A 16,748-nucleotide genomic window follows, 5' to 3' on the forward strand; every position below is an offset into this window, starting at 1 on the left:
CACGCATCACGAGTGCGTTTGTTTATTTCCTTTTACCTCTTCCTCTAAATCGCACCAAAGTGCTAGAGCATTAGCTAATAAATTCTCTGAGGTGGATGCAGATACTTTCACAGAGGTGTACACGCCGGTGAGCACTCTGCTGTATGGTTTTCGTAGATGAAGCGTGGACACGCAAAATCAGCAAAATAAAACAATTTATCGTAAAATGTTCGGTTTTCCTTGCAAATTTTCCATAGCAAGGCCAGATCTACTCTCTATTAATTGAAGTTCACAGAAGTGTTCGCTCACCATCACGCGCCAGTGGTCACTTAGGTGTATTTAGACGAGAGCGCGTGTGAGCGATTCGTGCGAAGAGAATGTGTTTCACTCGCGCCAGCTGCTTTAACCACAAGCACACACTCAAATGCTGTCTATTCGACACTGAGAAGAAGTGCGCTTTCCTCTTTGTGCGGTGCTTCGTTTTTTGCATCCTCGGTGTGGCAAAAATCTGACTCTAGCGTGTATCACTCTGGTGAAATGCCATCTCTGCAGCAGACAGGAAATAGCACCCACACACAGTGCAAAATCGACTATCCAGCGAGCGAATGAGGCAGCCACTAACTGAACTGGAAATTGTTTCAGAGCATATATTTATAGGTTCCGTTTTGTGCGAAGGTTCATACTGTGCAGAACGGGGCGACATGGATGACATCATTATGACATACTGTGATTGGTTAGTGAAAACAAATGTAGATTCAAACCAATTTTTCAATAGTATGCTACTGAAAAATTGAATCGACGTTGCGATACAAGTTTAAATTTAATGTTCCCGAATCGACAGGTTGTTGAAATATATAAATCCATCAACAAATGACTGAGTTATTATCGTTCAAAATTATGACAGAAATAGGTTACGCGGTTAATTTTTCATTTTTAATTGGCACTTATCCCCCAATAGTGAAGAGCAAGGCATTTTTAATGTAAAAAACACAAATCGATAAAAAAGCCATAGGGTAAATCTAGGCGAGATGCCGCATTTTCGAGATCTCTTAATCGATTCGATGTTTTGTCCCGAGTGTATGTGTGAACATATAATAGCTGCTCTTTTCTGTTAATAAAATAAGTATTATTATTAACTATTAATTCTCAAGCATGTTGCGGAAATCATTAAATTGGCTGTTTTTGAAAATTGTTGTTTTTTCCGATGTTTTGTCAATTCTTGCAAATCCACGTGTTTATTCCATTGTGTGAAGCTTCTAGAAAGTTTGTTGGTTATGTTCGCTAGAATTTTCGTTTTGAGTCATAATTGAGGTGGTGTAGTGTCTGTCCCCTGCATTCGGTATACATGCCGCATAAAATCAGGGTGAGATGTCGCACCTACCTATTACAGGGTCGCACCTACCTATTACAGGGTCGCACCTACCTATTACTTTTTTTTAAACATGCAATAAAACACAGACGGTTCATCCGATTTCGAAATTTATTTTTTCATATTAAAGAACAATTTTCGAAGCAAAATGGCCCAATCATGCCGCCAGACCAAAATCCGCACCAAACCGTCACTCTCTGAGGATGCATCGGCTTCTCCATGATAACGTGCGGGCTTTCCGTCCCCCAGATGCGACAATTTTTCTTATTAACATACCCACCGAGATGAAAATGTGCCTCATCTGAGAAGATGATTTTTTGGGAAAAATCGGCGTCTTCTTCGGGTGATTTTCAAAGTAAAACTGCATTATTTTCACGCGTTCCTCAAGCGTATACACAACTATTTTCGTTCAGCGGAAGGATAAAACTAAGTTTCTGTCAAATCAGAAGTGACATTTAGGTTACCAATGTCGAAATAATCGCTAGTTAAAAAAAAATAATATAGTGACGGACCCTGTATAAGCGCTCCAAGTAGATTAGTTACTAAGGTATGACATCTCAACCGGATTTTCCTTGTTTATTCAAGTATAAATATCAAGAATAAATTTTATTTTTTAACGCAAAAGCAATTTTTTAATATGTAGTAGTATCCTTCAAATTTTAATAACAATAAGTTATGTTCTAGTTCAGTTAATAGTTTTGCACAAACATCGATTTTTAAAAAAGTGTGGCATCTTACCCGGGTTTACTCTATTTAACTTAGAATAAATTGGAAAGGCATAATCTCACTTTAGGTAAATCGAGTGTTGTTTTATATAATATTAAGAAGGAAATATACTGAGCGAACCCAATTTATGTAGGTGGCAAGCTATTAAAGACCCAGTTATCGACTATTTCGGGTTTCAAATGGGGAGGCATCACTATGCGTTGCAATGTTATTTTCTATTTAATGATTTATTTTTAATGGTTGGTGTAACAGATTTCTAAACTGATACACTGAGTATGAATTTAAATAGCATTCGAAATAATGGTATCTGTCTGTCACTATTACGTTAGTATTATAACGAAATAACTAAAAATTCTTCATAATGGAGTGTAAGAGAACTTTCATTTTTCTTTTCACAAATAATTTATTTTTGATTTGATTTATTTTTTAATGGACCGATCTGTTCGAATAACTGTCACTCTGGTTGAATTACCCTCGGGTGAGCAGACAATTCAAAGGAAAGTTAATTTACAGTTCTTCATTTTTCAATTTACTTTGAAAGTGAAACTAAGCGGTTTTTTAAATATTTTTTAATATAATTTTACATCGACCATAGTTTTAAATCAGTTTTTTGACTCAACTGTTGTTTACTGTTTAATTACATGTCGAGTAAATTTTATTATTCTGATTGTTGTTCTGATCTCATATGTGGCTATCACAGTAAATGTTCAGACAGTTCTACTATTTATACTAAAAATATCTAAGACAACCCAGACGTCTAAACCAAGAAGAATGAAGACATGACCATTCGAAGGATATATGATTCGTATTCCCCCGGACAAATTTCTAGTTGGTCATACAAACACTAAACAAAGTATTGAAGAAGTTTGGTTTAGTAATAAGATATGTGATGTCGATGAAAAAAATTCGCACATAATTCTAGTGAAACTGTTTTTTGCTGAATAATCGCCATGTTCGACATAGGGACAAGAGACAATTTGGACTTACGGTCATCTAGACGGCTTAGAAAATGAATTAAAATACCAAACTCATAATTTGATTCAAGTTAGTAAGAGAAGCGTATGAAAAAAATAAAAATAAAACTGCAAACATTAACTAAGCGGAACACTTTCAATGAAAGCACCGCTTACGAATCATCACATTGAGCTCACTACCACCTTTAGTGTTGAAGAACGAGAAACAACACGAAAGAAGTAACATAACTTTCCCAGATTAGACTATTTTTAAAAACTTGAAGGAATAGATAAGAAAAATTCTCTTGGAAAATTAAGAATTTATAGAAATACTTCGTTGAACGAAGTGGTTCTTAATAAAAATGTATCCACATTAAAAACTTGTTTTAATCCACCTAATGGTGTAATGACGCATTTCTCATGTATGATATCGTTGTATTCTATGTAAAATATTTCGATTTATGAAAGAAACCAAGGAATTACTTGTCCATTAACTAGTATAACATACAGAATGAAACAGTTCTTTGCTCGCGTAGGTCATCCTAAAGAAAACGAATTGGGTTCACTATTATATGCACTTCCGGCACCGGAACCCGAGAACCGGTATAATCGAAGTCGGTTCGTACGGCCACCAACTAACATGACGTACAAACTCTACTCGTTTTTATTCAAATTTTGAAGATTTTATACAATTTTCCCATCGTACTCTAAATGACGATTTAAATGTTTGTTGTATCCGAAAATATGCAGTAATTTTTGGTAGGACCATAAGACCTTTCATTTAACCTTAAGTTTGCGAATAACGGTTTTGAGTCCAGTTTACAACATTTTTACGGTTTTTGTTCCGCCAGTTTAAGTGACGGTGTGCAATATTGAACACACTTTACCCTATAACTCTGGAACCGGAAATCGGATCCGGATGAAATCCAGGAATCCTCTATGGAACCGGAAGGCCTTTGAAGGAAGGATACCGGGAACCAGGATAGTCGGAATCGGTTTGTTTAGTTGCCTACTGATAATGACTATTTGTGTAATGACTAATGGATTTGTGTAGTTTTGAGATTTTAGGTTTTGAGTTTAGGATTTTTTTTACGTATTTTGTTTCGCCGCTTTAAGTGACCCTACGGATAATCACTATCGATTTGTGTAGTTTTGAGACCAGTTTAGGAAATTGTTTACGTATTTTGTTTCGCCGGTTTAAGTGACGGTGTACAATATTGAACACACTTTACCCTAAAATTCCGGAACCGGAAGTCAGATCCGGATGAAATTCAGGAATTCCGTATGGGACCATGAGACCTTTCATTTGAATCTAAGTTTGTCAAAATCGGTTCAGCCATCTCCGAGAAAACCTAGTGAGATTATTTGACACATACACACACATACATCGAGAATCCAGAAAGTTTGTCAGCTGGCGATCGGTAGTGGCCGGTGAATTGAATTTAGCATGAGAGTCTTTCAGATAGCGTTGGTAATTATCTATGTCGGCCGCATTCTTCGGTCCGTGTGGGTCCGCGGAAACACCCCCAGGCTGCGAAGGCCCGGCGGGTGGCCCGCATGCTGGTTATCGACTGGAGCGGTCTTCCGTGGGCGGTGATGGTGATCTAATTAGTTGCCACCGAGATGGTGAAGAAATAGGGAAGGGGAAACGAAAAAGTTAGTGACAAAAAAAAGATCTTGTTAGTTCCAATGAAGATGGTAAACAGGGACGAGGATCGAGAGAATCGGGCGGATGTTAGTGTCGAACCTGTAGGTGGAGATTATACTTCCTGAGCGAGATGTAACAGACTACACTTGTATATTAAGGTAATGATATATGAGAAGCATATATGAACTATACCGACTCGCCAACACATCCCGAACCGGAACCTCAGGCGGTCTACCTCGGGCTCTGAGGGATTCCAGTATCTTCAACCTGGCGTCGCGATACACTACGCACGACCTGGAGAGCTTCTATTGAGCTTAGACTGTCCGTGACAATGAAGTAATGGTCGTTGGGCAAGGTTTCAGTGATCTCGAGGGTGTACTGAATAGCAGCTAATTCTGCGACGTAAACTGAAGCCGGATCAGAGATAAAGTATTTATTTTTAATCCCTGCACTACCTGCATTACCTGCTGTATGCATGAGTCTTTTCAAATAAATTTCAAATAAATGGCTGAGCGGTTATGTGCCATAATCACATTTTTCATTTTCTGAAGCACACAGAAATGGACGGTGTTGTATTTTCTTCTTCTATTCCACCGCATAGGTGTGGATTTTTCATTTTCTGTGTGCTTCGTTCGTATGGACGGTGTTGTATTTTCTTCTTCTATTCCACCGCATACGTAATGGGCTTTGCGCTTTACAGTTTGAAATTCTAGTGAGTTTACTCTTGACTATTTTTTTTCGACTAGGTCACATATACAATTTTCTTCAAACTTGATAAATGAACCAACGAACGAGCCTAAGCATGTTGAAATCATTGCAGCCATATCTGAGGAAATTCAGTGGAGTGTGAAAAGTGCAATACCACGATATACCACCATATCTTTGGAACCGGAAGCGACAGCAATTTGATCTTCGGACTTGATATATGAAGAAATAGTAGCTATTTTACGAGCCTACACTAAATCGGGTAACACGTCTCCGAGCAAATCGGCTCGTTCGTATACGTACACACACGTACACACAGATATTTTCCCATCTCGTCGAGCTTAGCTAAATTCGAAAACTAATAAAGCAGTCATTTAGGGGTTATTCTTTGATTGTGATTATGGCACATAATTTGCGAGTTTAAGACTAAACGTAAAGAAAAAGTATCAAAACTGGTTAACTCCTAAATGAATTTTATCTGAAACGCCTGTATGTGCCCAAAAATGTTTTCGTCCGGCATTTGTGGAATTACAATGCTCCACGGTGCAAATATGAAAAGTTTATTGAAAGTAGCAATAATTATACGTCGGTTCAGCGGTTTATGTTGAGCTATTATGTGGCACAACAGTTCAACATAAAATGTTGTGCACTAACGAGTCGAAGACGAAACGTGAAGCTACCGTCCCACTTGTTGTTCAAAGTTTATTGTTTTTTTTTTATTTTTTGTAAAGAGATTTCAGATTCAGAAAGAAATTTTTATGGCTTGCAAAATATTTTTAAACGTTAAACTATTTAAGTTTTCAATTTTATTAGCACATTGGACATTTCTTCGAAATAGTAGGCATGATAGATATACGCTGAGCAATTGGTAAAACTACGTGCAGTTGTCTGAATTTGGATGGTCGAACGAATTATTCATTTTAGTATGCTCTTTAGGCAGAGCTACTCTTGTGTTTATGGCAAAAATTAGGCAGCAAGTTTTATTTCGCTTTCGTTGCTCCACCTTCTAATAACACACTTTCATTCGATTGGATGAACTATACGACAAACAAAAAAATCTTTCGTATTTCAGCTGTGTCAACTTACATCGCTGGAAAAGAAACTCATGGCACGGCCTTAGTATCCAGCGAACTATAAAATAGACTCGCGCAAAAGATCCAACAGGTTCTCCGCCTCTAATGTTTGCTATTCGCCGAGATGCTCTTCATAGTGATGAAGTGGCAGTGAGCGGCATATGCGCATTTTAATGGTGGACACTTTACTGTGTATACTCGTTAGATAGCCTATGCCAAACAGCCAGTGCCGAACGATAGCGGAAAGTCGCGACCGAAAAACTGCTCTTTCGCTTATGCTTTTCACCAGGAGGCAATCGCTTTAGTTTCGGTCATTTCCTCCCACGATACGAAAGTTAACGAGTGGGACTTACAGGATGATCGAAAAGTGAACAGCGGATGATTGTATTCTTAAGACCAACATTAAAGTATGACATTCGAAGTTGAAGGACACCTCGTCAACGAATGTCCAGAAAACGACACAGTTTTTATTCAGTCGAAAATTTACATTTCATCGATTATAATTTTCATAAATAATTTATCCGGACAAAAGTTGTCCTCAGAAAGCACCACGCGGATGCTGGTGTCGCTTCTGAGCTATCCTTTAGCATTCAGCCGAACGAATGATTCAACGATGGGGGCGGGAAAAAACGAAATGGAAAAGTTGTTTTTCCTTCGTGACAATCTTTGGTGCCATCGCGAGAGAGGAGATCTCTCGCTGATTCTGCGCGTTATTTGCTGAGTGTTTGTGAGAATCAGACAAAAATGCATAACCTGTGAATTGAAATCAAAATATATAATTTCTATGCAAGTTCATTAATGTTGCGAAATGTTTGAGGTCCCAAACCAAAGTAGTTAGTTAAAATATGTTTGATCTATAACAAGTTCATAGATCAAACATATTTTAACTCGTTTTTTTTCGTACTCGGATCATAATTATTTCTAACGAGTTTTTCAATATTTATGAATTATAACACCATGTATAAAAATTATGTTGTTAGGGTTTGCATTATAGTGTTAGCTATGATTAATATGTTACAATTACAAACGGTGACTTTTCAATACTGTTGTAGATATATTCTGTTGACTTCACTGATTGAGTATCGATCTACTCTACTAGTTTTGAGTACTGAATTAGATATAGAAACTTAAAATCTACATCTGGCAAACTTGTCAGCAAACGTCTAATGATTGCCCGATATATCGTAATGGCAATATAATATGATTTGGGGAAAAGAATTCCTTTTTATATACCTATGGGAAATGCTTCGTCGTTTGTTTTTCTTCTTCTATTCTTTTGTTTCAATTATGGGTGTTTTAACTTTAAGATCATTTGTCTTTCGAGCCAGAACAATTTCCTGTCCTTATGTGTGGGGCCTATGGGGATTGCGCTATACCTGTTCCCGATTTTTTTCTATTCTATAGTCAGAGGGGCTCATCGATCTTCCTGGAGTCAATGAATACTATCCGTAATGACTCTAAAAGGTTTTAGGAGATTGTCTAGCATCCATTTAGCAGGGTGTAGAATTTTGCTCTGCTCTTAAATATTGACTTTATGTTGGATGAGACAGAATTTTGCTGGTTCCGAATATAATTTTTATTCGGTTAGCATGTGCGACTGCATGAATTTTTATGCACCACTTACCAGCCAAACAAGTGTGTGCTTCCGTGGCTCAGTCGATCAATGGACGTACTTTGTGATCCAATGATTTTCGGATCAAGTCGCCGCTCTCGCTATCAGTATTTTTTTTTATTTAAATGAATTTCATGTACATGTTCTTTAACGTGAATTTACCTGAACTACGACGCTCGATTTCTGAAGATGCACAGAAATGGAGTGTCGTTATCGTAGAAGAAAAATCAAAAATCAAATCAAAAGATTTTTCCTAAGTGTGTACCTAGCTAAGTCGAACTCGCTTCTTGAATTTAGAATTGACTCTGGTTGTGCATTATTTACAGTTCATTTGCTCAAATATATTTGCTTGATCGTCAATTGTCACCCGGTGAATACGTGTATCGTTGCAATGGACTTGTCCCTGTAAAATAGTACATAAAATAAGCTTACTACTGTAGCAATAAGCAGTAAGACTTTTGAATTACGTTTCGCGCGAAAAACTAATTCGTCGAAATATATTTTGTTTAGGTTTTGTTTGGATAATCATCTATCAGTGACATCTGTGCAAAGTGTCACATCAAAATATTTCGTGTTTAGTATACGTCTGTCATTCGAAAGTATCAAATGTGCAATCGGTGATTTTTACAATGAGTGAAATTATTCATCAAATTTCTGGTCCCTAAATGTTCAGTATGTTGCAAAAGGTCTTTGGGGATAATTGTATGTTGCGTGCAAGTATTTTTAATCGGTACAAGTTGTTCACACGGAACCACCCGCGATCCCATTTCAACCAGAATATTAGTTGATTTTCGGAATTCCATTGGTTAAAATTTTGTACAACTAACCGATTGTTGTTTTAACTAAACTGTCATTTTTGTTTTTCGATTAGCAGAAACGATGGTTGAAACAACTAATTTAACTGCTTGAAAAAAAAATGCTATCAATTAGTGAGGACACATACCTTTCAATTTCAACAAATATTTTAGTTGAAATAACTGGTGTTGTTATTGAAACAAAATTCTGTTAGTTGAAAAATAAATCGGTTTTATTTGTTTTAGACATTGCAAATAGTTGAATCAATTCGAACAATGTTATTGATTTGCGAAAATTTTAGTCAATTTATATGAGCTTAGGTGCATCAACCGCTGGGTATTGGAATTTTGCGACGGCAATTCAAACGCGCCATTTAATCGCAGCGCGTTCTGTGTGTTTGAAACCCTTCGCTTCTGTTACTTTTATGAATTAAATTCATGTCAAAAAGCGTTTTATTGCTAATGCATGAACATCATCATCGGTATCAAACAGCTGGAAGTAAAACAGTCTGCTGGAAGTAAATCAATGATCGAATTTGTAGCATAAAATTTTCGCGCATACCTGAAAGATTACGAGATGATCATTCATTAACATTTTCTAATTTGTCACCAAATCTTTTTTTCATTTTAAACAAGGTTAACTTTATCACAATACTGCTGTTAGATAAACACTTGTTATCATGCATTTCTCAAATCGAATGAACACAATTTCACCAAACGCTTTAACCATCGATATTGTTTTCATTGACATTTTGAAGCGACGCGAACAGATCTCAACTAAAAAAGTTGTTGATTTTGCATTGCAATTATTGTTTTGCTTTCAACTGTCTCCGGCATTTAACAGCATTCAAAACAACATATTTTTCAACTACTTGAATATATGCAAATCAAAAACCATATTGGTTGAATCAAAAATAAATTAGTTAAATCAACTATCGCAAAAATCAAAAACTGCAATATCGCAATTTTATGATCGAAGGGTTCTCCGTGCAGAGGGTCGTAGGGGCTGGGGTCCACTAGAAGATTGATAGTACCTATTATCTTTCTCCGAATAATACCAGCCTAGATGCCGCGTGGAATCCGGCACAAAAAATGAGCCAAGATAGATCCGCTTGATTTCTGCTTCCATGTCGTAAAAGGCGACAATTGCAGGAGTTTCTTTTTCCTTTCAGTTCTCAAATATTTCCAACGTTTCAATTCTGATTATTCTATTTTGCTAAATTATCTCTTCATTAAACTTATCTTTATTTTTTTGGTATGTTTCTTCATTCATGTTATTAATTGTCTTACATTATTATAAATTGATTGATAAAAATCAACTAATGCGCAAAACCATTAATATTACAAAGTTAATAACAGAGATAACAAATATTTATATTGAATTAATAGTGAAAAATACTTGTTTGTTTGTTAAATTACTATTTTTTTCTCGGTAGCAGGCTGCCCAAATCAATCAATATAACAAGTTAATAATTTTAATAAATAAATAAAATAATAAAGCCGAAATAATAAACATTCGAGTCGCGTGTGAAATCTGTTCACCTATGTTTGGTGATTTAAAATGATTTTATAAAAATTATAATAATATGTCACTACAATGAATCAACTATTTTGTCTAAATCTTATTCACTCGTTTATTTTGTAGCAGGCTTAAAGCAGGTGTTCCATTTAAAATATAGGGAAGTTTTTATTCGTTACGCGATAGTATTTCAAATTTTTCTTCGCGAATAAGAACTGTGACTCAAGATTTTCCGGGACTTCAGAATCGAATATTGTTGAAACGTCCACTCGGGAAGCCATTGAGTTTAGTGGTGTATCCGAGCATCTTGAAACCGGAACATACTGAGTTGCGCGCGAATAACACCAATACTGAAATTTTTACTAACAAATATCCTTCTCCCGTGACACTTGTGGAGTGCACTACTGCGGCCTCTAGTAACAACAAGTGTTGGACTAACATCCCTTCCCATACTTGGACGATGTACGTTCGGGCCTGGCCGGCGCCGGTACTGATCGATGATTTCTGAGATTACCAAAAGATGTACATTGAAGGATGATTTACCAGTCCCAGGTCGGATCATCTAGAAACTCCCTGTACAATTTCAGCTAATCCCGATCAGTAACGGAGTGCCAACCAGGGATGATCGCTCAAGCTCAAGAGGGTCGAGAACGCGTTGACGACGAATCACTTCCAGGACACTGATGATGAACACGCCAATAACATCAAGGAATTTGTGCTCGAGACCCGATCATCAAATCGTAACAAGTTTATAACAAAACCTTTTTTAATCCACCTAGTGGTGTAATGATGCCTTTCTCATATTATAAATATTTTCAAAAATATCACCAGAAGATTTTGTGAAAATTTTTTTTTTCATTCTTGAATAAAATAAGAAGCTTTCTTCGGGTATGACCTAACATAATCTTTTCAAATTGTACACAGTTATGTCAAGTTATTAAGATTTTTTCTTTATTTTGCACTAAATGATTAAACACACTTTATCCTATAGTTCTGGAACCGGAAATCGGACCCGGATGAAATTGAACAGCAACCTATGAGACTATAGGAACTTTTATTTGAGTCTGTTTGCGGAAATCGATCAAATCATCTCTGAGAAAATTGAGTGTGTCTCGTTTTAAACTTTTTGACCACTACTTTTTATTTTATGAGTGACATTATTTAATACATACTCACACACATACACACAAACACATACATTGCTCAGCTCGATGAACTGTGTCAATTTTCAGGCGATTGTATAAACTTTCTATATGAGAAAGGCAATAAGTGCACTTATATAGAAAAGCATCGATATCATGATCCCGTGATAACACTAACAAGTAGGTACAAATTGAATAAACGGATTTGAAAAGGATTAGAAGTTTACATATTTTTCACATGAAAAATATAGATTTTAATGTGGCAACCCTGCACGCTATATGAAATTGAACAAAGCACGCTGCGAACGGAGCAAAGCCGCACGTACCGTCGCGTACTAGTTTTGCATCGTTATTTTGAATTTGAATGTTTTGATACTCATCGCCCTATCATTTCGGAACCGGAAGTCGGATTAGGATGAAATTGCACCGCATATTTAATGACAATGAGAGCTTTAATTTGAATCATGATTCGTGAAAATCTGTTTAACCGTTGCTGAAAAATCGAAGCGAGTTTCGTTATTGGAGATTTTCTTCACTATTATCGGTGATTTCGGAGGCGGAAACCGGGGACGATCTGGATCAACTTTTCGGAAACTTTTCAAATCATTTTAAGGCCTTTTATTTGCTTATTAGTTTGTGAAAATCGGTTAAGAAAATTTCGAGAAAATTGATTGCGCATTTTTTCATAAATTTGCACATAGTTCCTCGTAATTCCGGAACCGGAAGTCGGATTCAAATGATATTCAGAAAAATTCATTTGAATCTAAGTTTGAGCAAATCGGTCACGCCATCTCTGAGAAAATTGAGTGACATTATTTGTCACATTCACATATACATACATACGTACATACACACACATACAGGGGCAGCAGAGACAGGAGTCTAAGGGCTTGACGAACCCCCTCTTCTGCGAGTCGGGTGGAAGCTTAGGAGCTTTCCTAAGCGATAACCGTTCACACACCCGTGTGGATTACTACCTTTGGCTCTTCCTTTGGGGAGTGTCCGAGCTTCTGGTTTTCAGACAGCTCATGCGGAGGGTGCCTGGGATGTGGTGGGGTTTCAACAGTGAACTCTGTTGGATTCTCATAAAATGCCACACGTCTGCAAGCAACTCCACACAAGCGACCTGGTACCGCTCCCAAAGTGCCTCAGCCCAACCACCCGGAGTGCCAACCGGCACATCAGGATCGACACCTGATTACGGCATACTGGTCAACGCGAATGTCAACGGACTACGGAATACGAATCGGATGGCGACGATGAGCCGACATTTGTGCCATTTTGCTCCCTGAGTAAAGAAGGGTGAAACCTACTTGAAACGGCGAGTAAATGGTGCGTCTGTCTCCGTCCCTGTAAAACCTTGGTAGGCCTCTGGAAACGTTCTTCATCTGTACGTCAGTTTTGATGAGTACTAGGCTCGGATGTGACATTCCCGACTTACGCTGATCTGGCTCTGGATACGAACCCCATGAAGGTACATGCTCAACCCTCGCTTGGCCTCCCTGTTCCATAGACAACCAAAAGATCACGAAAGCGACTACGTACAACGGGTGGGGATAGCGGCCCGGAGGGGAACCCAAAAACATATGTTACCATTTGGACCCTTTACCCCATACCAAAATGTACAGCAATGCGAGCAAGCGAATTTTTCACAACACTTTTTCGGTACGATTAGGTTATCATCTTAGTTTGCCATAAGTGGTACATAGATGCTATAAATATTACAGTGGGAAAGCTTGTCTTAGCTAAATTGTAAACGTTCAGGTATCTATTAGTTTAAAAAAATATTGTAAAATGATTTGAGGATGTATATAAGTTCAGTGCTATGAAATATAAAATACGGTCTAAATGAATAAATAAATAAACAAACGCGAAACATTGTTAAACATTCACACTTTACAAAGAAACACATTCACTGGAAACCGCGGAAGCATTCGAGACTGGAAAGCAGGAAATAGGGCGGGCGGGATCGCAAAATAATGGGAGAGAAAAGAGCTACTGGGGCGGAAAGTTATAAAGAAAAGTTGATCAGATTACATTAGCGCTTCAAGCAAGACAGAAGCTAAAGACATCGAAAGAAAAGTTTCACCGAAAAAGATAAGTGAAAGTTTTAGTAGATTACCTGTGAAATAAAGAAGTTAGAAGGAAGCGACAGAAAAATCAGGACCCATTATATTTACGGAATTAGAGATCATGGCGGCATAGCAGCTTGCTGTACACCCGAAATCAGCGGAATTGCATACCGGCTTACAGAATAGGGCGGTTAAGCCCTCCGTTCGTCCCCCCCAGAACGGCATTTAAGGCTAACTGAGACCCGCTCGAGTCAAATCCACCCACCATTGTCCGCAGAACCGCCGAGTAGCAACAGAACAACAGGAGAGAGTTTCCCGCAACGATCCAGCATACACCGGCTGGCCACACACTCACACGCACACCTATAAATTGTAAGTTGACAATAAAAATTTGTAATTATAAAAGAGAGACCGTAGTTTGTTCTTCTGACTGGTGAACAAGTGACCTTGAGCCGACCCTGAAGCCTCCGTGCCTCAAGCTCGTGCTAGCCATAAAAAGAGGCCTTCGGAGCCCACCCCAGACGGTCCCCGTGGCTCTGACCAGAGACTAGGGGCTTAGATACCACAACCCGTCCGGTTGTGGTGGAGAGTAACACATAGAAGGAGAAAAAGAAAGTTACAGCGGAAAGGTGGCGAATCCGTTCGCCAGAGGAGGATTGCTGTGGTCTCCGTCTCAGCACACAACGCTTCACAACGAAGTGCGGTACATGCAGAGCAGTAGCGTGAAGAAGTGCAGCAGCAATTGCCGACGATTAGCGGATGGAGCGTACCCCAACAACAACCGAAGGTAATTGCGGCTAAGAACTTGACGGATGAAAAAGAATGGCACAGCGTGACGCAGAGAACGGATGAGGCTGAGAGCGAATTATCAGCGAACAAACACGCTGAAAAAAAAACACACACACACATGTGTATGTACACACATACACATACATACACACACCACACACACATACACACACACACACACACACACACACACACACACACACTCTCTGTCGCGGTAGGCTAGGTCCTTCGGCGGGGACTAGTCGAGTAGCCACCACAACACCGACTTGTGTCGTCGGGGCGCCAGCCAACCAGAAGCTATGCTCCAACTGGAATCGCTGGACCGACCTCGGCACTCTCTCGTGTGTCCCGAGTGGTGCAACAGGGGACTCGGTGTCGGGAGAGCCTCTTTCGCCGGGGAACTCTCCGTCGGTGTAGTCTAGATCTTTCATCGGAGATTAGACGAGTAGATCGTGGCGTAGCACCGTTAAGATAGTCGGGGCACCAGTGAACCGGAAGCCATCCTTCAACCGGCATCATTGGATCGACCCAGGCATCCTTACGGTCGGGCCGTAGACGGGTATCGAAAACGTCGGTTTCGGGAGAACTTCCATCGTCGGGGAACTCTCTGTCGGTGTAGGCTAGAACCATCACCGGGGACTAGTCGAGCAGACGCCACAACACCGATTCGAGTCGTCGGGGCATCAGCGAACCGGACGCCATGCTCCAACCGGAATCGCAGAACAGACCTCGGCACTCCTTCGGGTGTCCCGCGTGGCGTACAAGGGGAAACTCTCAGTCGGTGTAGGCTAGATCCATCGTCGGGGATCAGTTGAGTAGTGCGGCGCGACGTAGCGGCATTGGGTTGTCGAGGCGCCAAAGGTGGATCGAGAGGGATAAAGATAGAAACTCAGGAGCTCATTTTCTCCCTAACGAAGAAGTGCATGAGCACAGCCGAGATGTATGTATAGAGAGCAGGAGCTCATTTTCTCCCAAACGAAGAAGTGCATGAGCACAGCCTCCCCCGAAGTATTGAGCTTAGCTTAGTTCCGGGGGGATCAAGGCAAGATGTCCAAGGTGTTTTAGTGGGTAAGGTTCAGCCAGTCCCACTCGCTGGTTCACAATAGCGGTAGCTTGACAACTACTGAGCGCGTGAACTGGGAAAGTACATAAGTAGGTATTTCACCTTGTAAAAAAAAAAAAAAAAAAAAAAAAAAAACACACACACACACACACACACCTCGGGCCTCGGTTGTGAAGTCGGTTTTCACAGCATAACCTTTCTATATGAGAAAGGCAAAAAGGAGCTTTCGTAGCAAGTGCTGATATAAGTTTGGTCTCGTTAGTAGTTAAATATCAAAATTTTCTAACAAGTATCAAAAAGAGAAATAGTCTAGATACGATATGTTGATCGGAGAATCAACGATTAACGGTCAGAGACCTTACTGGGATCGTTGGAATATCGAAAGGATCAGTAAAAACCATTTTGAAAGATCATTTATGCCTAAGAAAAGTGAAAGCACGATCGGTTCTGAAATCACTTATTGATTCTTCGTGATTTTTTCACCAAAAGTTCATCCAATACCGTTCCGCAACCACCGTTATTCGCCTGATATAGCTCCGTTTGACTTCTGGCTATTTAGAAAACTCAAACGACCGCTCCGGGGAAGCCGTTTTGAGTCAATTGAAGACATCAAACGTGAATCACTACGCGCATTGAAGGCTATTCCGGAAATAAAGAATTTATAAAGAATACATAAAGAATTTTGAAATTATGAACAAAGTCTTACTATTGTTTGCCCACAGTAGTACAGTGAAATATTGATTTAGGCGTATTTTGCACCTCCTTTTAGCAGAACATTTCAAACAAAGCATTTCTGTGAAATTTCTATATTAAATATGTCAGTAAGGGAGGAACTGAGGTCATCATCAATGATAAAGCTGTTTAAAAAGTATTTTCTTCGATAGAAGAAGGATTAAAACAATCTGTTATTTATAAAAGAGAGAAACTTTACTTTCATACTGATGCTCTACTAGTATCATTACTTGTATCGTATTATGTATTATTAGTAATAATTGGTGCTTGAATGTGCGAAAAATATGTTGTAGCTAAACTTCGTTGACTTTGTAGCAGAATTTGTTGATTGGTTTATCCTGTTTCTGAGATTGTGTCGAACAACTCATGGCTCCATCGTGAGAGGTTTGATTCGTGCGATCATATAGATTGCGTATCGGAGTCCAAATCAACTTGATTTGTATCAATTAAGCGTAAATAAATTGATGTCAGAGAACCGTTAGAAAATGCTTTCCGATTGTAATCTTAATTTGCCGTTGCTAGTTTTCCAGATGACTATAAACAGAGCATCATTGTTTACTATTGTTGTTTGG

This window comes from Malaya genurostris, chromosome 3 (assembly GCF_030247185.1).
Source record: "Malaya genurostris strain Urasoe2022 chromosome 3, Malgen_1.1, whole genome shotgun sequence".
Classification (NCBI taxonomy): domain Eukaryota; kingdom Metazoa; phylum Arthropoda; class Insecta; order Diptera; family Culicidae; genus Malaya; species Malaya genurostris.